This window comes from Ictidomys tridecemlineatus, unplaced genomic scaffold, assembly GCF_052094955.1.
Source record: "Ictidomys tridecemlineatus isolate mIctTri1 unplaced genomic scaffold, mIctTri1.hap1 Scaffold_162, whole genome shotgun sequence".
In the NCBI taxonomy this organism is placed as follows: domain Eukaryota; kingdom Metazoa; phylum Chordata; class Mammalia; order Rodentia; family Sciuridae; genus Ictidomys; species Ictidomys tridecemlineatus.
Window position 1 is genome coordinate 408,319 of NW_027521417.1, and position 24,864 is coordinate 433,182.

General features: G+C 48.3%; 1 pseudogene; it reads right to left on the reverse strand.

Moving 5' to 3' along the window:
* Positions 1-20,808, reverse strand: part of LOC144372778 (growth factor receptor-bound protein 14-like) — a 64,096-nt pseudogene extending 43,288 nt beyond the window's left edge.
* Positions 20,809-24,864: the final 4,056 nt, after the last annotated feature.

Sequence of the window (24,864 nt, forward strand, 5' to 3'; positions counted from 1 at the left end):
AAGAAGATAAATTTCTATGACAATAGTATGGTAAAATCACATATAAACACACAACTGGGAAATGAGAGGAAAATTCAATATAAGAAGTATGCCTATTGTAAGAACATCATTGAAATGTCTGCATTTTTAGAAATTTGAACAAATGCTAAACAAAATGATATTCAATTTTGTCCTATCAATGATTTTTTAATTATACTTAATGACAACATAATGAAATAATTACTTTCCTACAAAGATGGGAGTGATATAAAATGGTAAAACTATTTTGTACATCTATTGGAGAATATTTATTAAAAGCATTAAAAGGTCTATTCCTTGAACATAGTAATTGCACATAAGCAAACTATCTCAACAAACTTGTGCTAAGGGTACAAAATGGCTTTGGGCATTGACATGCCCAATGAAGTATTATTTAGAATTCTGCCAACTTAAACATTCAACAGTAAAAGAAAGGTAAACTTTCATTGAATGGAATATTATATGGTCCTTAAAACTGTTATCCAAATAAACTACCTAAGAATGTGTACAAATTCTTAAATAGAATAGTACATATTTACTTGTTGGCTTTGGATACCTGGCACCACTCCTCTTTATGGCACCAGTTTGATTTTCTTTTAAAGCACCATGCTCTCCCTCACTTGCAATCCTTGTGATTCTGGCAGCTCTTTCTTCAGCCCAAAGATGGTGTGCTGGAGCTGCTGCAACTTACCTACAGGAGCTGACTGTTAAACATTCAGAAATCATGCAAGTCAGGCATCTTCAAATTAGCCATGATGGAAGTATTTATACTAAAGAAACTAATAAATGCCATAAATACTAAGGCTTTTAAAAAGCCTTTTTTTTCTTTCTAATTTTTAAAGCCAATTTATAAGTGCATAACGGCCTCCACTCCAACCTCTGTTCCAAGGTGGAAGGTATTTCCTAGTTTGACCAATCAGTATCCAGATGCCCCTGACAGCAGTTATTATTTAACAGAGGCAAATGACTTACTCAGAGCCAGAGCCAATGCAAATTGCTATTCCATTACCGTAGAAGACACCCTCTTCTCTACTGGGCTTAAACCTGGAAAGACAGTAGGCTGAAGCTGTGACTGTTAATCATTGTTGGTATATAAATCATACTGAAAAAATTTAAATGCTTGTTTCAACCCAAATTCTTATGTTGAAACTCTAATCCCAAAGTGAAAGTATTTGCAGGTGGGACCTTTGGGAGTGATGTAGTCATGAGGGCAGAGCCCTCCTCTATGGGATTAGTGTCTTATGGAATTGGTCACTCTGTGATAAACACTTGCAATCCATTCTTTCTTGATTGCACATGTGATATCCTCCACCTGGAATATATTTTAAAGTTTAAATCACCAATAACATGTTTTCTTTGGCCAATTCCTACATAAATTTGACCACAGTTCCAATAGAACTGTCTCCAGAAAGTCTACCCTAACTACCCAAGGCTTTGTAATATGCCCTTTCACGTGATTTTTAAAATTATCTGTCTATGTGTATTTCTCCTCAGGCATGCTAACAAGCTCTTTTAAGGAAAATCTCCATTTATTCACCATGTATGACTGTATCAGGAGGAACTAGCCCGGGCAATGCTGGCTTAATAAAAGTCTTCAAAGTTAGTGAACTTTGGACTCACTGTAAACCTGTCAGCATTTTGCTCATAACAAGTACTCAAAACCTATTTATAACATTTACTTTAGAAATATTTTCTGTCATGAAGTATGCGATTTTTACTTGAAATTTCTATGCTTAGAAAATTAAAATTCTTTTCAGTAGAAACAGGCAATTTTTCATCATAAAAAAATTTTAGGTAAGAATTGACTCCAGGTTGCAAATCTGAGTTTTAATCTTTGAGATGGCCATAAAGTCATCTGAACAAGATCATGGAAATATGTTTTGAAGCCAGTTATGATTGTCTACAAATCTACATTTACTTTGTTACCTAACACATGCAGTTCACTAAGATGCTGGGATCTTTCTGTAGTCTCAGCATAGCCCAGGTTTGCACCTGGGTAGACTATATGTGCAAGTATTGCATCTGTGCTAAAAAACTGGTGGCATTCTAAAGGATGCTCCCACTATACATTCACGCTGTTGTAGTCAAACTGATTGGACCAAGCATGGTGGGTGCTTCTGGCAAAAGCAATGTAAAAATGCCCACTTCTGAGAGGACAATAGGCTGCCACTCTGGACTGCTCCTTTAGGTGGAGCAATGGTGTGTCACTGCTGCAGCTCCTTGTTACACATATCAGGCCAGAAATGGGGAGAATGAGCAGTGGCTACTGCAAAGGTTCCCTTCACTTCCTCACTATTCCCATGTATTTTCTTGCAGGAAACACTCATCACCTGTGATCATAGAAGCATGCCTCTTATTTTACATGCTCTGTCTTCTACATTAAAGAGGCTAAGAAAATGTAAAACTAGGGCATTCTGAAGCCTCAGCCAGAATAGAAAAGAGGGAAAGAACAGAGCAGGAGGTAAAATTGGGGAAAGTGAGAAATTTAACTAACCAATCGGGAAATGCCATTGTTTTGTTCAGATTATGTTACTGAAAATATGCAAAAAAATTGCTGAGAATTGAAAGACACAAATTTAGAGGGTGTAGGCCAACTTAAACTTCTGGCATAAGCACCAATATTCATTTTTAAAATAAATAACGTCTACTGAGAGAAAAACTTAAGACTTTTGTTTGAACTCCATTTCAAACCCTTATTTTTTAAAATTCTATTTAATGCTGATATTTATCCAAAATACACATTTGTCTATTAATGGTATAATTACACCTAGGTTAATGTGTCGTTCACATAGTAGGAGTTTGATCTACACTGGAGCATTTAAGCTCCCTACATCCCTGTGAGTTTGCTATTTGAAATGTGTTTCCCTTTTTGACAGGAAGCAAAGCTAGGACTTCCATAGATTGATGGACCAAGGTGATACCATGAGAAAGTGCAGAGCGGGGACTCACGTCTGGGTCATTCTGACTTCTGAGTATGCACCCCAGATTCTGAATGACTGTGCTTTCCTGCCTGCACCCAACCCCCTGGGGACAAACAGAGCAGCATGTCATGCACACTGTTGCCCACATATAACACATACTCTACACACACTCCATGCCCAAGGTGCAGCCATTTCACACACACGCACACACGTGCACGTGTAGAAATGCACAGAGGACACTTTTAGGAAGAACACACTTCGTCAATCTAGTCATTTAATAAATGTCTACTGTGTGCTGATCTGACTAGTTCTGCTGAACCTTAGGCACAATGGTCACCAAAGAGAGGCAGGAAATGCCACATCCTGAGTGTCTAGCATATGCCAGACTCTATGCCAAAGGAAGTCTGTGGTCATGGGGACGTGTGCAAGACTGCACATATATGCATGCGTACATACACACACACACACACACACACACACACACACACACACACACACACAGAGAGAGAGAGAGAACAGTCTAGGTAGAATTTGTCCTGGGCTATCACTGCTGGGTCCATGAGACTTAGGAACACTGGGACAGGTATCTGAGAGTGCATTATTTGATATAGGTGGCTGGGGGAGGTGGAAACTTTGGAGGTTATTGATCCTACTAGTTCAAAAGAACCTAGACTGCCCAAGTGGGAGGAAGGCCCCAGAAACCCAGCGCTGCTGTCTGCTCATGATTTCTGGTTTGGAGCAGAGAGGGTCCAGCCTTGGGGTGGTGTATCCTGCCAGCCTCCACAGGCTCCAGGGCCCAAGCTACCTCTCTGGGCTCCAGGGACCCAGGGTGAGAATCTCTGAGCTTTCCCACGCTACTCCATCACTGCGGGCCTGACTCAGCTCCACTTAACTTCCCGGTATGGGAAATGGACAGGAAATTAAAGATAACTAGGTAGTTTGAGAGGATTAAGGATAAGGGAGAACAACATAATCATGTCATAGTTGCTATGGGACAGGAGAACACACCAAGGAAATGGAAATGGCTTCAGACCAGTCCATTACAAGGACAAGGGCAAGGCCAATAAGCAGACCACAGAGTCCTGAGGGGGGAACAAAAATGTCAATCACCAGGGAGTTGTCCAATGCAGTCCAGCCTAGCAAGGCCATGGGCCCAAGGAGAGGAAGACAGACCAGGCTGTTGATAGGCCTAAATGGGGCAAAAAGCTGTTCTGTGCCTGCTGGCTGGGGAGAGCCTTGGTCAGAGAGAGGGAGGAGGTGTTCCTGGGCTTGGAGTGGGCCGTCCTTGCCTAGGGAGCTAAGACAGTTCCTCCTAAGTACTAATTTGGGAAGAACTCAAAGCCAAAGGACTCCAAGCATGGGAGAATCCCTGGTCAGTTGTTGAGAGCCACAGCCCAGTCAGAATGACTTGCCAGAGGGAATGGTTGAAAGATGACATCGAACCATTGAGATGATGATTTGAGTTAAGCTGTATATAATTGCTATGATGCTAGGTTGATTGAATTGTATATTTGACCTTTACTGTGGGCGATAGGGTGGCTCTTGCTGTGTCAGGCCCCACTACTTTGGAGTTCCTGTGAGTCCCTGTCCCCCCCCCCCAGGGGTTCACGGAGATTAGACAGAGCCAAGTGTAGGGAGTGTGTTCCTGTGTGGTGTGTGCAGTGCCGGTGAGAGTTGGGGAATAAAGAGTTACTGTTTGAATCTATAAGGCTTTGTGGCAGCTCAGTTATTATGCCCAGCCAGACTGCAGCAGTCAGTATCACATTCTAGAAAGTTCCTGGAGCTGAAAGTTCAACTCCCAGTCCTGAACCATCCTAGCTGTGTGGCCTTGGACAAGTCACTTCCCCTCTCTGGAGTTGGATCTTCATGTTCACAATGAATGAGCTGTTGGAAGAATTAAATAAAGTGTAGTAACAGCAGCTAATATTTACTGGGTAATTCACCTATAAACTAGCACAAGGGTTGGCAGACTTTCTTTCTGCCTGGGACCAGAAAATGAACATCTTATGCTTCGCAGGCTTGGAGTTAATGTTGCAACCGCTCATCTCTCTTTTTGTAGCACAAACCAGCCATGGATCATGGGTAAGCTAATCAATAATGGCTGTTTCCAATAAAACTTTATTTATAAACACAGGCAGCAAAACAGACTTGCCCGGCAGTTGTAGTTTGTGGACCATTGAACTAGCCACTGTGCTAAGCACTTTTAACTTATCTCATTTGATTCTCACACAACCCTGGTAAGTAGATACTGCTATTATTCCCATTTATCAGGTGGATAAACTGAGTTCTCAAGCTAACAAGTAACTGGCTTGCTGTTATAAAGCCAGGAAGTGGCTGAGCCGGCATTTTAACCCAAGTGGTTTGGCTTCTGAGCCTCTGGTGTTGATCTTTACAGGACACCCTCCCTCCCAGATTAAAATCAATTATAACAATCCTAATTATAAGAACAATGCTAGTCATTGCTCCCATTTGCATGGGACTTTACACATTCCCAAAAGAGCAATCAGAAACACCAGCAGTTCTCCCTCAGGAGCCGCAGTGCACTGGGGTGTCCTCATCCGTTGTACAGTGTCAAAAGTCATTTGTTACTGATAGTTTTTTAAAATGATTTACTGCTGTTTTAATAAACAACAGTTGACCCAACGTTATCCCTCTAATAATGTCCCTCTCACTCCCTTGCTTTCAGATATATTTCCTGGAAAGAGCACAAAAGGGTGGGGGTTTCAGCTACCTTCCCAAGAATGCCTGGAGGATGGCAGTCCAAGGCACATGGTCTAAGAGTCACTCAGAGAGATGGCAACCAGTGGTCAATCCAATCTGGTTGTCATCAAGTGTGGGGCATGTGGGATAATTGTTCCCATGAGATAGCTGAAAAAAGCAAGGCCTTTAGAAATATAGAGAAGAGCCTGACATCCCAAAGCTAGAGTCAGACAGAAGCTATCATCTGTGGGAAGGGACAAGTATCACATCAGAGAAAAACACGAGGAACCAGACAGAATGCTGTTCAGACCCTGACTCGCCCATTCTGTGTGACCACAATGGCTCTCATCTGGCCTCAGTTTCAACATCTATAAAATGAGGATCTTGCCAACACCACGTCTGATAGTGCTTGTTGTGAGGATTACAGGAAATAATAAGGAATGTCTAAGGCTGATGGAACAGAAGACTCAGAGAAAAGAAAGGGGAAAGAACAATATTTAAACTATGCACCAGGACAACTCCCAAATGTACCTCAGGAAAATGACTCTCAACCACTTAGAGATGGAAACAACCATCTCCATTTTGTAAAGAAAGAAACCAAGTCCTGCCATCCTTTAGCTAAAAAGCAATGTGGCTAGAGTAATGTGGCTAGTCGGACATAGTAACATAGGCCTGTGACAGGGGATTGCAGGATTGCAAGTTGGAGAACAGCCTCAGCCACCTTTTTTGAGGCCCTGTCTCAAAATAAAAAATAAAGAGTGCTGGGGATGTGGCTCAGTGGAAGAGCACCCCTGGGCTCAATCCCCAGTGCTGAAAGAAAGAAAGAGCAAGAAACAGAAAAGAAAAGAGGGAGGGAAGGAGGGGAAGAAGGAAGGAAGGAAGGGCAGAGGGAGGGATATAACAGAACTCCCAGTCCAGAGCACCAGGAGAATTGTCAGCTTTTGGTGATGTGAGTGGAAAATCAGATTGGAACGCAGAGAGAGTCATACACCCAACAAATATTTATTGAACACTTACTTTGTGCCAGGCATAGATCTCATTTTTCAGGACACAACCCTGATCAAGACAAACCAATTCCCTAAAATTCAAGAGGGTAACTAAATCAACTCTAGGGTCCCTTCTATGTTATGGTACCATTCTAACTCTGCCATGATCCTGAGCCAAGTATCTGCTCCTTACCTCGGTCTCCTCTCATTCAAAACCCTTCCCAAGGGAAATCAAAAGGAAACTGTCTACCCAATGCTTGCCTTTCACCCAGCCCTGGTGTCCTTGTGGTTTCCTGCCCAGCCAAGAACAAAGGCTGGAAGAACTGTTTCTCTGGGACAGCATGTGCCTCCCTATAGGGTGTGGGGGCTGAGGACCCCAGCCTGTCCTAGGCCTGACCCGAGGGAGCCGTCTCTGGAAACAATGGTCAGAGGCATCTCCCCAAGATCTCCACCAAGGATGGGAAGTGGGGCATAGGGTGGGCTGGACTGGGCATGGTTTGGAAGGCACATTTACTGGTCGAGTTGGCAGACAAGCTCCTGGGATACTGGAGTGAACCCAGGAGAGACAGCATCTTTCTTCCTCTTCTCTAAAACAAAGCGACTGTTTCTGTTCCCATCTTACCTTGCAGGAGGCCTTAGAGCTGCAGAGCTGAGCCCTTCTTCTCCAGCCAGCCCAGGCCAGGGCACAGCCCTCCTGCCACACAGGAGTCCCTGTCCTGGTCCAGGAGGATGACACCCCTGCCCCCTAGCACAGGCCGCATTTTATGCACACAAGGGGCGGCAAAACCCAGGCATGGGACACGTCAGACACTTGTGCCATCAGGGGCAGCAGAAGACTTCTCCAATTTTCAGCCCAGGAATCGAGGGGCCCTGTGGGTGCACATCCCACCGAGAGGCAAGGGGGCACTCGGGAGGCGGAGTGTTGCCAGCTGCTCAGGGGGTGGCCTGCTAATGCACTCTGTGGCCAGCCAGGTAGGTGGCCTGCTCTTCTTTCCTACTGGGCCTGAGTGGGGGCCACGGGCACAGCTCTGCAGGGAGCACAGGGGAAGGGGTGAAGACCAAGGCCTCCCAGCAACTGAGAGAAAAGAGCAAACCCTCAGCAACCAAGGAACTCACTCCAGCACCTTCCCACCCAGCCCTGTTCTCCATCACACACGCACCAGCCCTCCTTGTGGCCACATTTGTTCTGCAACCCCCTCCCCATGCCACATCTGGGAAGGGCCTTGCTGGGCCTTTGGGCCTCTCCTTTGTGTGAACCTCTGCTTTGATCATGTCAGCCACAAGTACGGACAGCAGTTTGGAGGGGAAGTGGAGGAGCAAGATTGCACTTTCTCTGCCCCTCCTTGTACACATCTCTGGGGCTCCAAAGAGTCCAGCTGCTTGCAGAAAATCCTCCAGCCACACAGGAACCCAGTGTTCTGAGTCCTGACCCTCCATGGGCCAAGGCCTCAAGAAATCCCACTGTATCAAGTGGAAGAAACTGGGGAATGGGCCCTCAGATGACAGAGAAGCAAAAAGCCACCTGTTTCTTCTCCATCCAAGCTATGTAGATAAATATAACACCCTCCTATGACAGCCCCTGACTGTTTCCAAAGCACTCCCCATGTGCTTCTTCATCTCATCTTCCCAACAACCCTGGGAGGAAGGGATTATTCTTGTCCCCATTGTACAGATGAGCAAACTGAGGTTTCCACAAGCAAAGTGACTTCCTTGCTCCAAGTTGTCCAGCAAGGGAGAGGTGGCACCAGGACTTGATGTTAGCCCATGGATCTCAAATGTCTCCTTCATCTGCAGTGGAGAACTCGGAGTCTGGACAGGAGAAGACTTGGCCTGCTGCAAAATGACCTTGACCTTGCAAAATAATACGTACTTATGGACTCCTTGGTTTGTGAGGCATGGTCATGTTGTGCTGATGTTAGCCTGCCAGGGCTCCTAGCAGTCCCCAGTCTTGACAGTTTGTCCGCAGTACCTCTAGCTCTGACCCTGCTCCTTGGACCCCTCACTGGATGCCACCTGACTGGCATCAGGAGTTGGGGCCTGGGCTTGCCTCCATGGCGCTCCAGCTTGTGGGTCTGCACGGCCCTCAGCTCCTCTGTTGCTCAGCATATGGCGTGACTCCAGGGCTGAGGGTGGGGGATCTGGGGAGGGAAGCCTGAGTCACCCCAGGCCAGGAAGCACAGCGCTTGGCATGGTCCCTGGCCAGCCTGAGAAAAAAGAAGGTGCATTGCGTTACCAAGGCTGGCTTAGGGCAGGGGAGAGGCAGGAGGGAAAGGGGTGTTAGGAACCCGTGGAGATGGGGGAGCACAACGCCAACCAGGTTCCATGTCTCCAGCCAGGGGAAGGCCCCAGGGAGAACTGGGAGCACCTGGAGGGGTGGGGACTACAGAGAGAGGCCAGCAGGACCTCTACTTTGTCCAGCCTTCCTTCCCAAGCCACCTCCCCAGCCGGGGCCTCTCTCTCCACAGAGATGTGTGACAGCTGGGGCAGTTCCAGAGGAAGGATCCCCCTGAACCCCACACAAAGAAGGTACCACCTCCCACTTCCTCCCTCCATCTCTTCCTGTCACGTCCTTGGCCACCAGTGTTTCTAAATACACTGGTTCTTGGCTGGATGTTGACTTAGGAATCAAAAACACCAAGTTTCAAATTCATTCCCACAGTTTTAGCTTACACCTCTCGGCAGACCTTTCCAGTCCAAACTGCTCCTTTTGAGCTCCTGGCCCACAGAGTGGACAGCCTCCTGCACGTGTCCTCCAGGGTGACCCTCAGAAATCTCCAGCTCAACTGGTTCTAAAGCAAAGCTCTTCTTTCCCCTTCCCCACAGCCACACTCCTAAAACACAATTCATTCTTGGACTCTAGGAATAATGTCACCACCCAACAGCTGGACATCATATTTGATATCCCTCGCCTTACTTTGTCCCTTCAACATATATGAACAGGTGGTACCAGGTACTGCCTGAGGAGATGGGGGACAGCAGTGAGCAAGTCACAATCCCTGCACCCACTTCAGTTTATAGTCTCATCTAATAAGTAAGCAGAAAAATCACTGATCAGTTGACAAGAAGTTGAGATGGGTGTAATCCCAGGGGCTGAGGGAACCCAGAAGAGGAGTATCAGGCCAGGCACAATGGTTAATGTATGTAATCTCAGTGACTCAGGAGGCTGAGTCAGGAGGATTGCAAGTTTGAGACCAGCCTCAGCAACTTAGTGAGACTCTTGTCTTAAAATACAAAATACAAAGGACTTGGGATGTAGTTTAGTGGTAGAGTATCCCTGAGTTCAATTCCCATTACCAAAAAGAAAAGAGGAAAGGAAGGAATTAAGGAATGGAAGGAAGGAAGCCATTAATCAAATCCTGTATGTGGATCAGTGAAGTCCTCTCACAGAGCTGAGAGTATGTACAAAGGCCAGAAGTAAAAGAGAACATTCAGCAATTGAGAAACTTGATCACATCATGCTCTGGATATGGAGAGGCAAAGCTATAAATTGGGGGATAGGGTCTTACCTGGTAAGAGATGAGCCTGCAGAAATCACTAGGCACCTGAGCACCTAGGCCTTACTGGCTATTGGAAGGAATTTCGCCTGCATCCTAAGAATGCTGGGAGCCATTAGAACATGTTAAGTGAGCAAGTGAAACTGTGCCATAAATATTCAAAAGATTGCCAAGTCTTCCTCACCTTGACATTCAAACTGGTTCATTAAGCCAGGTGCAATGGCTCAGGAGGCTGAGGCAGGAAGATCTAAAGTTCAAGGGCAACTTCATCAACTTAGTGAAACTGTCTCAAAATTTAAAAATAAAAAAAAATAAGTTTTGGGGATGTGGTTCAGTGGTTAAGAACCCCTGGGTACAATCTCTGCTACAAAAAAAAAAAAAATTCTAGTTCTTTCATGGCTGTCTCACCAACCTTATGAACTGAGACCTTTCTGCTAGTCTGAAGATAGTCCTTCATCTTCGGGTCTTCAACTCTTCATACCCCAAGCCAGCCTCCAACCAAGAAAACCATGAAGGCAAAAATAATGTGTGTGTGTATGTATGTATATATATATATATATATATATATATATGCATACATACATATATCTATATCTATCTATCTATCTATATATATATATATATATATATATAGAGAGAGAGAGAGAGAGAGAGAGAGAGATAGATATAGATAGATAGATAGATAGAAAGAAAGATAGATAGATAGATATAGATAGATAGATTGGTATAGATAGATAGATAATATGGGACCAGGGATTGAACCACATCCCTGACCCCTTTTTATTTTTTATATTTAGAGACCAGGTCTCACTAAGTTGCTGAGACTGGGTTTAAACTTGCAATCCACCTACATCAGCCTTCCATGTCACTGAGATTACAGATGGGCACCACCACACCCAGACATATATCTCCAATTTGTCATCTCAGGTTAGGATAGTACGTAACTATCCTAACCTGAAGGATAGTTACGTACTATCCTTCAGGTTCAGATAGTTCCCAACTTATAATGATTCAACTAATGCATATTTTGGCTTTATGATGGTGCAAACCTGATACATATTTGGTAGAAACTGCACTTCAAATTATGATCTTTTCTGGGATGGTGGTATGCAATACAATAACCTTCATGATGCTGGGCAGGGCCAGTGAACAGAAGCCTCTCTCAGTCACACGATCATGAGAGGAAACAACTGATGCTCTACAGTGTGCTGTGTTGCTAAGCCACAATGTTCTGGAGGCACAGTGAGTGCATATTTGCCTTAGGATTCTTTTCCACTTACAGTGTGTTTATTGGGACCTGGCCTTTGTAAGTCCAGGAGCACCTACACGTCCGTACCTCCCAGCGGCTTTCAGGATAAAGATATGAATCTGCCTGTCACCTTCTGTTGCCCCTGCTTCATCCCTCTGGCCACAGCTTGCCCATTGAGGCCCCAGGAATCTTCCTAAAGCCCAGATCAGGCCTGGCCTGTGCATTTCCTTCCAGGCTCTGAGCAGACCCTGGATAAACTGGGGTTTCTCCAGTCTCCAATCCAGGCAGCCCTTGGCTTTGCAAGATCTTCCTGGGCCAAGAGTCACGTCAAAGGGTGATCCTCATTTCTCAGGCCTTCCTTGCTCTCCACACTTGTTGACCCAGCAGCATCAGATGGAACTTTCTAGTTTTCCATCTGGATTTGCCTAGCCAAGGTAAGGAAAGGAGGCTGGTGGAGGAATGTTCCTGGAAGAGAAAGCCTGCACTCATGATAGATACCCAGTTCCATCTTGGCAAGAGGAAGGGAACCGGTTCAACTGGATCTGCTCTCAGGAAGTCCTGTTTTAGATGGAAGGGTGACATTGTCCCACAGTGAAGAAACCCACCTTCCCTCATGGCCCCATATGCCTTCCTTTCCTTGGCCATAGAGGCTGTGTGAACTTAGGGGCTGATCAGATTCAAGGGACACAGAGAGCTTCCCACACATCCCCCAAACAAGGGACAGCTGGGGGTTCCCTCCTCTTCTCCTTAATATCCACATGCAGAGCCCCTTTCCCTGTATCAACTTGGGGACTCTGGGCTGCTTTCAGGAAGTGGGGTGCTTCTGTACAGCCTTGCTTGGGGGGAGGGGGGAAGAGATGGCTTGTCATGGATTTTTGTGGTTGGAGGTGATTGGAATCCCAGCTGTGCTCTCAGCCCCTTCGCCTCTTCTGCATCAGCATCCGGCCTCCTTCAAAGAGGGGCAGGTGGAAGGAAGGGAGGGAAGAGGGGGGCAAAGCTGACCTCTCAGGGCTGGGAGGTACCCCATACACTCATCAGCCAGACTTTTAAAGATGATCAGCAAGCCCCAAAGCTTGATAGGGGGACAGACATTTAAGGCAAAAGCTATGGTAGGTGACTTGAACATACCTTCAGGGTCTATCCTTATAAAGTTTCCCCAAAGAGGAGATTCTCAATCCTGGCTTCACATTGGAATCACCTGGAGAGCTTATAAAAATGTCATTACCTGGGCCCTAGGCCCAGAAGCTCTGTTCTAATTTATCTTGGCTGGAGGCCAAATGTTGGTGGGCTTCAAAATCTCATTAGCAACTCAGGAGGCTTAGGCAGGAGGATCACAAGTTTGAGGCCAGCCTCAGCAATTTAGAGAGTCCCCATCCCCAGATATAAATAAATAAATAAATAAATAAATAAACAAACAAACAAACAAATAAATCAATAAATAAATAGTAAAAAGAACTGGAGATATAGCTCAGATGTACAGAAACTCTGGGTTTCATCCCTAGTACCCCCAACCCTTGAAATACTTTCCTTAAGGCCTTGGTCATAGATGAACTTCCAATGAGGAGAGAAAGAAGAAAGGAAGGGGTAGGAAAAGAAAAGGAGAGCTGAGGAGGTGAGAGAAGGGGAGGTGGGGGGAAGAGAGGCAGAGGAGGGAGGGGGTCCTAGAGGCCTGAGGGCCTTCAACAGTCTTTGGAAGAGACTGAAACAGTGGTCAGAGGGTTGGGGAGAAGAGCAAGTGTATACATGAGCCCCATCTTTTCCCTGGCTCTCCTGGGTTTCTTTTCTGAGCACAAACAGTTTGACTCAATGATCTTCAAGATTCATCTTGTTCTGTGGGCATGGCGTCTAGTGCCACAAGAGAGGAGCGAAGCTCTCTGGGAGCCCAGAAAGCCCCCCAGATTCCGGGAATCAGAAGAGGTGTTGCAGCTCTGAAGAATAAGGAGGATCTGCACAGGCCCAGGAGGTGAGAAGGGGTGGAAGTGGGGGGTTCAGGGCAGCACTGGGTGAACAAACTTTCCAGGCTAAAGAATTGGAGTGAGGAAAAAACAGTAGCAGGAAAACACTGGGAGTGTTTTGGGAATCCTAAGTAGTCAGTGTGTCGTGGCCAGGGACAATGGGTGTGGGCAGGTGGATTCGAATCCTGTGTCTGTCCCACAGCTGTGTGACCTGAGAGAAGTCACTGAACACAGCCTCATTTTCTTCATTGGTTCTAACACTAATTCTCCCCTCTGGGGAAGGGATGGAAGAAGAAAGAGCCTTTCTTGGCTGGGTTTCTAGAAAGATCTTACATGTGGGGAATGACAGTGATCCCCAAGTGTGAGCCAAATGACAAAGGGGTCACAGAGACTCTGGTCCCTTCCTTCATTCTATGTCAATGAGGCTTCCCAGTGAAGGGGACCAAGCCAGGAGAATAAAAACTCTGGACTAGAATGCAGACAAGCATGGTAGCGGTCCCCAAAAGAGTGGCCAGCCAGCCTCTGCCACTCTCAGAGAGCCACAGAGAAAGGGACAGGCAGGAAGGAGCTTTGGATTTCTTGACATGTACCACAGGCCACACTTTTGCCCAGGCACCCCATTTCACAGATGAGAAAAGCGCCAAGTTGCCAGGAAGCAGCAGAACCAGGACTATCTGACTCCTAGACCCACACTTGCACCTGCCACTCCAGCAACTGTGTCACTTGGCTCTGAGAATGCCCCATCTGTGACTGTGTGCCTGGACAGCCTCGGTTGGCTCCCTCTGCTCAAGATGGCCCTCCCTCTTCTCCCCTCCATCTGCCCTATTCTTCTCTGGCACACACTATCTACAGCCAGCCCTGAAGCCTGTGTCTGTCCTCTCCACTGGGACCCAGACCAATGACATAGGAATAATTGAAGTGTCCTACTTATGACCTTGAGTTCTGGCAAGGCTGACTTCCCTTGTGACTGGGGCTGATGACAGCTAAGTGGCACAAGGACACACATACACAGACACACATCAATGAGCCACATCACAGCAGGCATGGACAGGATCCCACAGTCGCCTGCCAGGGCAGCTTCCCGCACCCACAATACAGACAGCTGTATTGTGGGTGCGGGAAGCTCCTCTTCCCAGCCAGGAACACGCCTGCTGATTGACGGGCACAGTCATTCCCTACAGCTTCAGACACATCTCCATGTCACTCCTGCCAACAGATGGGACACAGCCACCTCTTCAAGACATAAACAACATGGGCAAGTCTCACATAGAATTGCAAGGGACACTCTGGGTCCCCAGGCTGCATATATAGATACCAGCCTCTTCAGGACTTGGGAACTGATGAGCACCAGTGTTACCAGGCCCCTATTCCAGGTCCTCACTGTGTGACAAATATAGCAGGAATGCAGGTATTGGACCTGCCTGGATGTATCTGGGTAGTCTGGGGCCTTCCATGGCCCAGTACACACGTGCAGTTCAGGCTGCCTCTGGGGGCAAGCATATGCACACGTACACGTGTGCTCACACATGCACCTACAGGTCTCCATCTCTCATAGGTGTCTTTTTGTTGTTATTGTTGTTGTTGTGCCAGGGTTTGAACCAGGAGTTACTTACATTCCAAATACAGGTCTGAACAAATACCTAAACCAGGCACTGGGATAACAGACAGAAATCAGAAAACCATTCTCTGTGGAACTATTAAGCTAGAAGAGAACCCCAAAGAGACCCCCCCAAAAGATGACAAGCTGGGGCTGGGGTTGTGGCTCAGCGGTAGAGCACTCGCCTAGCACGTGCGAGGCGCTGGGTCCAATCTCAGCACCACATAAAAGTAAATAAATAAAAATAAAGGTATTGTGTCCAACTACAACTAGAAACTAAAAGGTGACAAGCTGTAAGACCTATTGTGTCTGGAAGGAGCAAGGTGATGTTCTGGCCCCCTGAGTCCTTGCCAAGACCATACCTGGGAGACTTTGTCCAGTGACAGGCCTCAACCAGTGAGGGACCACAGAGCAGGCTCTGTGAGAACAGTCTGGGCAGAAGGGACCATTTGGCTTGGAATAAAGTCAACTTGGGATGGAGCCATCTGAAGGGCTGTCACAGGGCACAGGCCATGTGTAGCCACAGGAGACAGAACTAGTTTGAACCTGTTGGTGGAAGCCACAGGAAGACCACTTGGAATGACTGATCTCCGAATGACAGTGGAAGGAAGGAGCCTCCCATCAGTAAAGGTGTGCCAGCAGAGCTCCACTGACCCCTGGGTGGAGGCTGCAGCTAGATGACCTCGAAAGGTACTTTCGACCCTGAGATTCCATGACTCTGGCATTTGAATTCAACTTACTCATGCTACAGATGAGGAAACTGAGGCCCAGAGAGACGCAGGGAATGTTTGAGGTCACACAAAGCGTTATTGGTCCTCTGAAAACTAGACTCAGGGGTCCTCATGCTCCATCTTGGATCCTCCCACTCCTTGGATGTTTGGGCCAGAACCAACCTCCTGGCCAGAAGATCCAGAAGCTCCTCTCTTCATTCAGCATCCTGGGTGTTCTGACATCCTGTGGTCTTTTCCAGCCCCTGCCTGGACTCAGCTGGTGGATGAGCTCCTTGTTGGACTGCCTCTGGCTCCGGCTCTGGCTCTACAGATGGATGCTCTCAGGCTGAAAAGAGATCCACATTTGACCCAGAGCCAGATGTAGAGCAAAGAGAAGTGGGAAAATGGGAGATCCAGGGACTTGAGGGGGGCTGCAGTGCCTGGGGGCTATGGCTGGGATCCATAGACCTAGTGAACCCCTCAAAAACTTGGCACATAGTAGGTGTTCAATAGATCACATGGAGACAAGGAGAAAAAACTCTTCCTCTGGAGCAGGGTCATTGGGAATGCCAGTGGATGAAGCTAAGGGTCCTGCAGACTCTTAGCAGAAATCCCGAGGTGTGGGACGTGGGTCTTTGGAAATAGCCCTCATCCTGGACCCCACCACCTTCCCAGCCTTTCTCCCCTGAGAAGAACTCCCCAGTCCAGCCTTTCCCCTCTGCCCTTGCTTGTGAAACCCGGATGACTTCTGTCCTACCCATCAGGGCAAGGCGACTTGCTAAAGTGCCAAGAGATTTCTGCAGAGGAGGGGCTTCTTGTCACTAAGAATGCCACAAAAGAGAAGACTCCACCCACAGACCAAGCCCTTCATGAGTCAGTAAAATTTCCATAGGGGATTAGGGGTTGGGAGAACAGACAGGTCTGACCCCAGGTGACCTGGAGACAAAACTGGAGTATGGACCTCCAGTCTCCCAGTACACAGGTATTTTCTCACCTGCCCTTTGCATGTTCTGGTGACAAACTACTTTCCGCTGTTTCATGGGCCCTTTGCAATTACAAATGAAGCAACCATTATTACCCTCGTTTTAAGAAAAAGAACTAAAGGCAAGAGAGGCACAGCATCTTTCCAACTATCTTTCCTTAAAAATTAAGAATGTGGCAAGTTAATTAGGGGCAGGGAGTTGGTAATAGAAATGCTGACTTAGGAAAGCAGACCTGATGATGGAGTTCCAGGGCCATTTCAAGGCCATGAGGGACATTTGTGAAGCAGTGAATTCAAAACATCACTATGTGTCGGCTGCCTAAGACCCACTTGAACAATTTGTGTGTGTGTGTGTGTGTGTGTGTGTGTGTGTGTGTGTGTGTGTTTTGGGGCTCTATGATATGTAGGCCAGAAAGAACTAATATTTTTTTGTTTCATTGGGAGTTCTGGGGATGGAACCCTGAGCCTCATGCATGCCAGGCAAGTGCTCTTCCACTGAACCACACCCTAGCCCAGGGACCATGACTTTAACAAGCACGTCAGGAGAATATGACATGTGGCCAAATTTAGAAATAACTGCTTAGGGTAGCCAGAGTCTTCCATTTCAAAGGCAGGGCCAGTCCTGGGAAGAGATACCTCTGGAGGATACCTATTTCCACAAATTTCAACCCTACTTCTGGTGATAACATGGGAGCATGAGCTGTGTGGATATGGACTAGCTAACCATTCATCACCACTTCCTCTTCCCTTTCAGACCCCAATCTGTTCATCCACTTCTGAGCAGCCAGCATGTGGGAGGCTGCACTATGGGGGCTTGATCTTGGTAAGTCTCAGCCAGTGGTTCATTCCCCTGGCTGCATATTTGACTCACTTGCAAAGGTTTTTAAAATAGTAGTAATTGGGCCTTATTTCCAGAGATTAAATTGGTCCAGGAGAGCAGTCTGAGCACTGGTATTGTTTTTAAAAGCATACCAGGAAATTCTAATGGGTAGTACTGATTTGAGTCAGCCATGATAATTGTAAATTCTTTGTCACGTGGTTGGCTTCAGTTTGGCATGTGACAATTCTGTACAGTGAGAGGCATTAACAGAAAGCTGCTGGAATGTACTGGGCAAGGTCACTTTGTTCTGAAAAAGTGACCCAAAGCAAATCCATGACTTCTTCCTCTCTTGGGGTCTTATTGAATGAGAGTGCCATCCTGGGAGCGGATTAGCCACCTTATGAGTATGAGGAGACAGGCTTGAGCACAGAAGTCAAGAACAGAATGATGGAGGTAACTGGCCTCCTGGGTTCTGAATAAACCAACTATTGAAACACCCTCATGGAGGACTTCTTCTGTGGGATAGTTAATGAGCTTATTATGTAAGCCTTTTATTTTATTTACTTGAGACCAAATGCTCTTCCCATTTGATGGGAGAGGAAATTAAAGCTCAGGGAAGTTAAGTTATAAAAAAAGATCATAGAACTAGTTAGTAGCTTGAGTTGAGATGAAGGTTATACCCTTTTCCACAAACCAAGTGCGCGCACACACACACACACACACAATCCCTCAAACCCTAGGTGATATAGCATAGTAGAAAAAAACATTGAGCTTTGAGGAGAGGTCTGAGGTGGAGAGGTGGGGGTATGGGATAAAGGCCACATAGGGGTGATAATCAGGTCAAGCATCCTGTGGGTGTCCCCTGCCTCCCAGCAGGGGAGGGGCAGCTGGTGCCTGCTCTGACTCCATCAGCCATTAATTAAAACTTGACAAGAAGATTAATACACAGGGGATGTATTAATATTTTAATATTAATAGTATTTTAATCAGATACTCCTGGAATGTTAGTGCTGGCACTGCCTAAAGAGACCATGTCTTCCGGCCTCCTTAGATGGGGAAACTGAGGCAGGCACAGGGAGCAACTGGCCTGTTTCTTCAAGGAGGTCAAGGTGTCCCATGTAATTTCCTGGTCCCATGTAATTTCCTCTTCCTCTGCCCTAGTATCACATACATAAGGGATAGCTTCAATTAACTTATCATACCATTCAACTTGTCACTGATTCTCAGAGCCTCAGCAAAGGCCTACACCTTGAGATCCCTTTTGTGCACACTCTGCTTGGCTCCAGGAGGCTGATGGGATCAGGGTAAATTGAGGAGCCCAGGGAAGCTGAGTTTGGTCACCTCCCAGGGCTCAGGTCAGTTAGGAAGCTGAGCTGTGGGGATAGCCAGCCTGAGGACATGGCCTTGGCCTTTTTCACGAGAGGGGGTGGAAATGTCACTCATCCATTATCCCAGCCCCTCAATTTGCTGTCTGAAATCTTAACTGAAATCCACACTCCCCACCAAAGAGAGAGGTTTATTCCTTTTCAAAACATTTCTATTTTTCTTTCAATGAGACACATTCTTTGTAAGAATGCCCACAGAATGCCTCAGGGCATAAGGCCAAAATCTACTTCTCTTCCTCCACTCTACCAATACCCAGCCATAGCCACTGGGGAGAGTATCTTGTCCAACCTTCTAGACTTCTCTTTCCCCACACCTTTAGGTCTGTTGCATGTCCCCTATTGTCACATGGGGACACTGTTGCATCCCTGGTGACTCACTTTGGTGGGACACCAGGAAACAGTGGGGAGCAGGAAGGAGGAGAGGAGGTCCACATTGGGACCCTCCCTTCCCTAGGCCCTCCTAGGCGACTGTCCTCTGCCTCAGTTGGCTGTCCAGTCAAACCACCAAGCTGGCCCACAAGGTGCCTAGTGCCAACTGGAAAAGCATGTCCCTCTAGGCACATAATTGAGCAGAGGGTTCCTGTTCTTGAGGGTGGATGCTCCTTTCCTCTAGGGAAGTGTGAGGAACACCAGGGACCTTGCTGTCATGGCCACAATGTCTCCATCTCTGCCCTGTATGTCCACCACCATCATCACTGCCTTGAACCAGGCTTCCTCCCAGAGACTGCAGCAGCCCCAGTCTTCCCACCAGCGTTCCTGCTTCTCATTGGTACCTCCAAGGCCCCCTTCTCCCTGTAGCCAGGTGGATTGATGTCACAAGCAAAGTAGACTATGTCCCTCCTAGGTAAGCCCCTCAATCACTTCCTCTTGCCTCCAGTCAAGGGCACACTCCTTGAGGATGGCTCTTAAGGACCTTTAACTATGAGTACAAATGTGACTGGATGAGGCCAGGGCCTGTGCGCAGCAGGCTCCCTCACTGTGTGAATCCTGCTTCTACCACTTGCTGGTTGTGTAGCCTCTGGCAATCCAGAGAACCTGGCTGCCTCTCAACTTCCTTATCTGGAAAATGGGAATGATGATAATAACAGCATCTGCTTTGCTGCGTTACACAGAATAGGAAATCAGGTAATTTGGGTCAAGAGCTTAGAACAGTACCTATGAGATGAGGCCCTGGTGGCACATGAGCACTTGAAGATCAGTGTCCCAAAGGGCCCTCCACCCGAGACCTGAGCCCAGCTCCAGGAGAATGGGGAACGGGAGCTGTGGGTGATAGAGACAGGGACAGAGGTCACTGTGAGACCGCTCACCCCGGACTCACTTCCAGGAGCTGAAAGGAAGATCTGACTCTGGCCAGTCACTTCCTGGAATGAGTCCTCTTAAGGGGACAGAGCTATAAGAACAGGCCCCCAAGGGCTCTTTAGCTCCTGCCCTAGGGCCTGGGACAGAAGGAGGCCAGGAGACTTAGGGGATCCACAGAAGCTCCTGAGCCTCAGGTCTCTCATCCACAAAATTAAGGTCTGAATGACATCACAGAGTGACTGTGGAACTTAAGGGAATAACTCATGGAAACACCACCACAATGCCTGGAATATAGTAGGTGCTCAATAAACCCCTGGGGTAGGAAGAAAAGGGAAGACTGTGGACCCTCAGTCCAGAGTGAAGCATGAAATGCTCTGGGCCACCTGTAGCCTAGGGGGTAGGTGACAAGACAAGCACTTCCCAGGTACTTTAGGAGTGCTGCTGGCTTTCTGTGTGAGCCACGTGGGCACGGTGGGGTGGAGGGAATATAGCAGTATCCCGATGCACAGGAGACATAGGGAGAGGGCAGCTGGGCTTTTCACTCGCTGCTCCTCAGTGTCCGCATCTGGAAAGTGGGGATAATCTTGGCAGGTGCACAGGCCTATTGTAAAGCTGAACAGAGCTACTGAGTGGGAAAGTCCACCATAGCGAATGTGGATAGTTACTGCTTCCTCATCGGCCAGAGAAGCCATTTGGAGTCATGATTCACAGTGCTGCCTTTGGAGTCTGGTTGAGGTAGGTACAATTGTGGTTTCCACTTCCTCAACCAGCACACCTAGGCAAGTCACTCAACACCCGTTAGTGACAGTTTCTTTGTCTCTAGAATAGCAATAATAATCATACTCATTTTATAGAATTTGGAAGAAAATTCCCCAATGAGACCACATCAGTGAAACTTCTAGCCCATGTAAATAGTTACTGTGTAGCTAATGGCTTCTTTTTCCATTCTGTGGATGGAACCAAGGGCCTTATACATGCTAGACAAGCACTGTACCACCACAGTCTCACTGCTTTGCCCAGGCCAGTCTTGAACTTGGGATCCTTCTGCCTCAGTCTTCTGAGCAGCTGGGATTACAGATATGCACCACTGTGCCTGGCCTAATATATAGTATTTTTTTAAGATAACATTATTCTTTAAGGAGAGAGTCTGTGTCCTATACCTATAGGAAGGTAGATTCCCATGCCTATAATCCCAGCATCTCAGGAGGCTGAGACAGGAGGATCGCAAGTTTGAGGCCAGTCTCATCAATTTATCAAGGCTCTACAGTGAGACCCTATCTCAAAATGAAAAAATAAAAAGGGATGGGGATGTAGCTCAGTGGTAGAGCATCCCTGGATTAAACCCCCACTGCCAATAAATACATAAGTCAATAAATAGATAAATAATTCCCTCTATTGATGCTGCGAGTCAAGCCAGAGAATACATCCAACTAACACTCAAGAAATTCTCTGTAGCCAAAAAACAATCCTTAGCTCTCAGCAACGTTATGGTATTATGGACTATAAACTCTGGAAGAATTGTTCAGGATTGTTTATTCCAATCATCTCATTATATAGTTGGCCACACTAAGACTCAGAGGGCAGAACAGATAATCCCCAAAGCTCATGAATGCCATGGTAGACCTAGGACCAAGGCCTCCTGACAGGAAACCAGTATCCCAAGTTCACCAAGGTTGTCCCTTACTTGGAGTTGCTTCAAAGGAGAAGGGATTTGTCCCCAAGCAGGGGACACCTGCTACGGCCTCCCCAGACTCTCAACAGCTTCGAGCCTAGTCCCCGTGCTCTGCTGGCCTTGCCCCAGGCCACCCCTAGCTGGCCTCCTAGGCTGGCCTCAGCCTGCCCCCACTCCAGGCCCCTCAGCAGCCTAGGCCAGGTGCTCCGTGATGGCTTCCTGTGCTCACAGGCTCTGTTTGTTGGCTCTGTAGCCCCTTCCTCACACCCCAGCACACCGGAGGCACTGAACAACAGCATGGGACTCCAGGGGCCAGCCCTCAGTTTGCTCTCAGAGGTTGGCCAGCCCTCCCCAAACCCACCACCTGGAGCACAGGAACCAGCAAGACCCTGGAGACACCCCCCTCAGCACTCCCCCCAGTTTCCCCTCCTACACTCACCCCTTCCCCAGCAGCGGGTCCTGCCGCAGCTGGGGGAGAAGCCAAAAAATCAACAGGTGGAGTCCACAGTGAAGCCCTGTAGGCCTCAGGCTGAAGGGGACCCAGGCTCCCCTTGTCCCAGCTCAACCCCCTTCCCAGCCCCAGCCCAGGGGAATGTGGGCAGTGGGTCCAGATGACAGTGCCTCATGGAAGGACTTGGAAACTGCTGAGGTTGGGATGTGGGGGGGGGGAGGAGGGAGGTTCCTAAGTTTGTCCCTGAAGGTCTCCAAGACTATGATAAAAAGTCCAAGGCAGACAGACCACAGACCTTGACTTCACACCGGCCACTCTCCACATGACGTTAGAGCCAGGTCCTCACATGGTCTTTTTTGTCAAACGGGGCCTGCCTACTGTGAGCCGTGGCCCAGGGCTGTGTGGAGGTGGAAAGGAGCTGTCATTAGGGTGCACTGCCTGGTGGGTAGGGTGGGCAGGGATTTGGGCGACTCAGTCATTCTAGGTCACTGGGGCCTGAGGGGTTTCTTGGGAAATAAGAGCTTCAGTTCTCCAATCTGGACAGTCTCTGGAAAACTGGGACACACTGGTCATGCAAATAGTAGGCTCCACTGTGTGTCTCTGAAGACTCCCTCCCACCCACATGACTCCTACAGTGTTTTGCTGTGTAGAAGACTCCCCCCACAAATCTCCCTGATTCTTCTTCAGGAAACTTCCTGGCCTTATGTCACTGGGCATCTTCTTCTCCATCCTCTTCCTCTCTCTGCATTTGTGTCCACAGGTGTTCCTGCCATTCTAGGCCTTGTCCCTTCAGTCCCAGTGCACAGGACCCATCGTCTCTTCTCAGAGTTCCCTGTGTCCCTGCTGCACACCCACACACTGACCATTGCTTTTTCACACTGTCTAAGCACATGGACTCACCCCCATCTCACACACACACACACACACACACACACACACACACACACACACCCTGTTCACCTGAACCTCAGCAGGAAGGATTTCAGTGTGGCTCAGGCACCTGCTGCCCCACAGTAGGATCAGGCCTCAGATATAGGTGAGAGGGGAAGTCACACACTTTTCCTCCTCAGGAGCAGAGCCTTTCAATCTAGAAGAGTGGTGAAGATCAGGTGTCATCTGGGAGAGGAGGGTCAGCTGCCATGAGTTCTTTGTAGCCCATGGTCTGCTTCAGGGGCCCCTGGGTGGTTTCCTTTCCCCAGAGCCCCTGCCATCGAGGCCAAGGCAGGCCAGGCCAGGAGCCACACACCCCTGAACTCCATCCTGTTGGTGCTGGACCTAAGGTGCTGGTGGAGTGTGTGCACTGTGTCTATTCTGGGGGGCATCAGTGGTGAGGAAGCAATGGTGGGGAGCAGCCCCATGGAGGCAGTTCCTTCTCTTCAGCTGGGGACATGCCCTGAGCTGGCTAGGGCAAGGGACACAGGCATGGAAAGGACACTGCCCTCTCCTTGGGCCCCTGGGTGCTGGCTCACACTACCCCTCCTCAGCCCCAGAGGAAAGCTCCATCAACAGAATCCCTTCTATCCTGCTGCTGGGGCCATGTTGATCCAGCACAGCCAACCCCCCAGAAGCCCTCCTTGTGGTGGCCTCAGGAACACAGACTGAGGGAGGCCAGAGAGCTGGAGTGAGGGAGAGATGGATGACTCAGAGGCCCACAGTGCAGGAGAGAGACAGCAGAGCTGGAGAGAAACGGTGCAGCTCAGAGATGGAGATCAAGAGACAGACGCCGGGCAGGCACCCCTGTAGGTCAGCAAGATGGTGTTGCAGTAGACAGACCAAGCAAGCAGGCAGGACCCTGAGAAGAGCAAGGGCCATGCCAGAGAGGACGGCCAAACCAAGACAGAAAGAGGCAGAAAGCAAGCCTGGCTGAGAGAGAGAAGGAGGAGCAGCAGAGGGAAGAGAGACAGAGAAACAGGACTGGGGTGGCCACAGGAAAGAAGGGGCCAAGGAAATCAGAGGTAGCAAGAGAGGCCTGTGGGGCCAGGATGGGTGGCCGCAGTGCCCCTTGGGCTCACAGACACAGGGCTGCCCAGCTTGGCCAGTCAGGGCTGTTTGCAGAAGGAAGCCCCAGCTCTGTGGTCAGGCTCCCCAGGCCTGGCAGCGGCGCCCCCTGCACTTCATGACATTCTTGTTCCAAGCTGTGAGAGAGGAGGTCGGGATGTGGAGGCCCAGCAGCGCCTCTGCTTCCACCCACAGGTGGCCGGGGCCTGGGCTGGGGCCCGGACAGCTGAGGGGGCTATGCAGGAAGGCAGCCAGCAAAGCCTGGCCACAGAGGCTGCCGGTCCTCCAGAGCAGAGGGGGATGGTGGTGGCAGAGGGACCTGGTAGCCTCTGGCCAAGCTCTGGGGAGGAAGGTGAAGGGGTAATGTTGTCCCTAACTCTGGGTAATCTCCAGGGAGGGCCCTCCTTTCTCTGTGGGCCTTGATCTCCCCATTATCCCCAGGAAAAGCCAACTCAGGCAGGTGAAGGCCATGGAGAAGCTGAGAGTATGTGCCCTGGCTCCAGGGACAGCTGCCACTCAGCCCCAGCTGTCTATGGCCTTATGAGTGTGAGCCCAGGATTACTAGATTGTTAGAGTTTATTTTCAAAGTTATAAATCTGGATTTTTATGCAGAAAACTCCTTTCAAT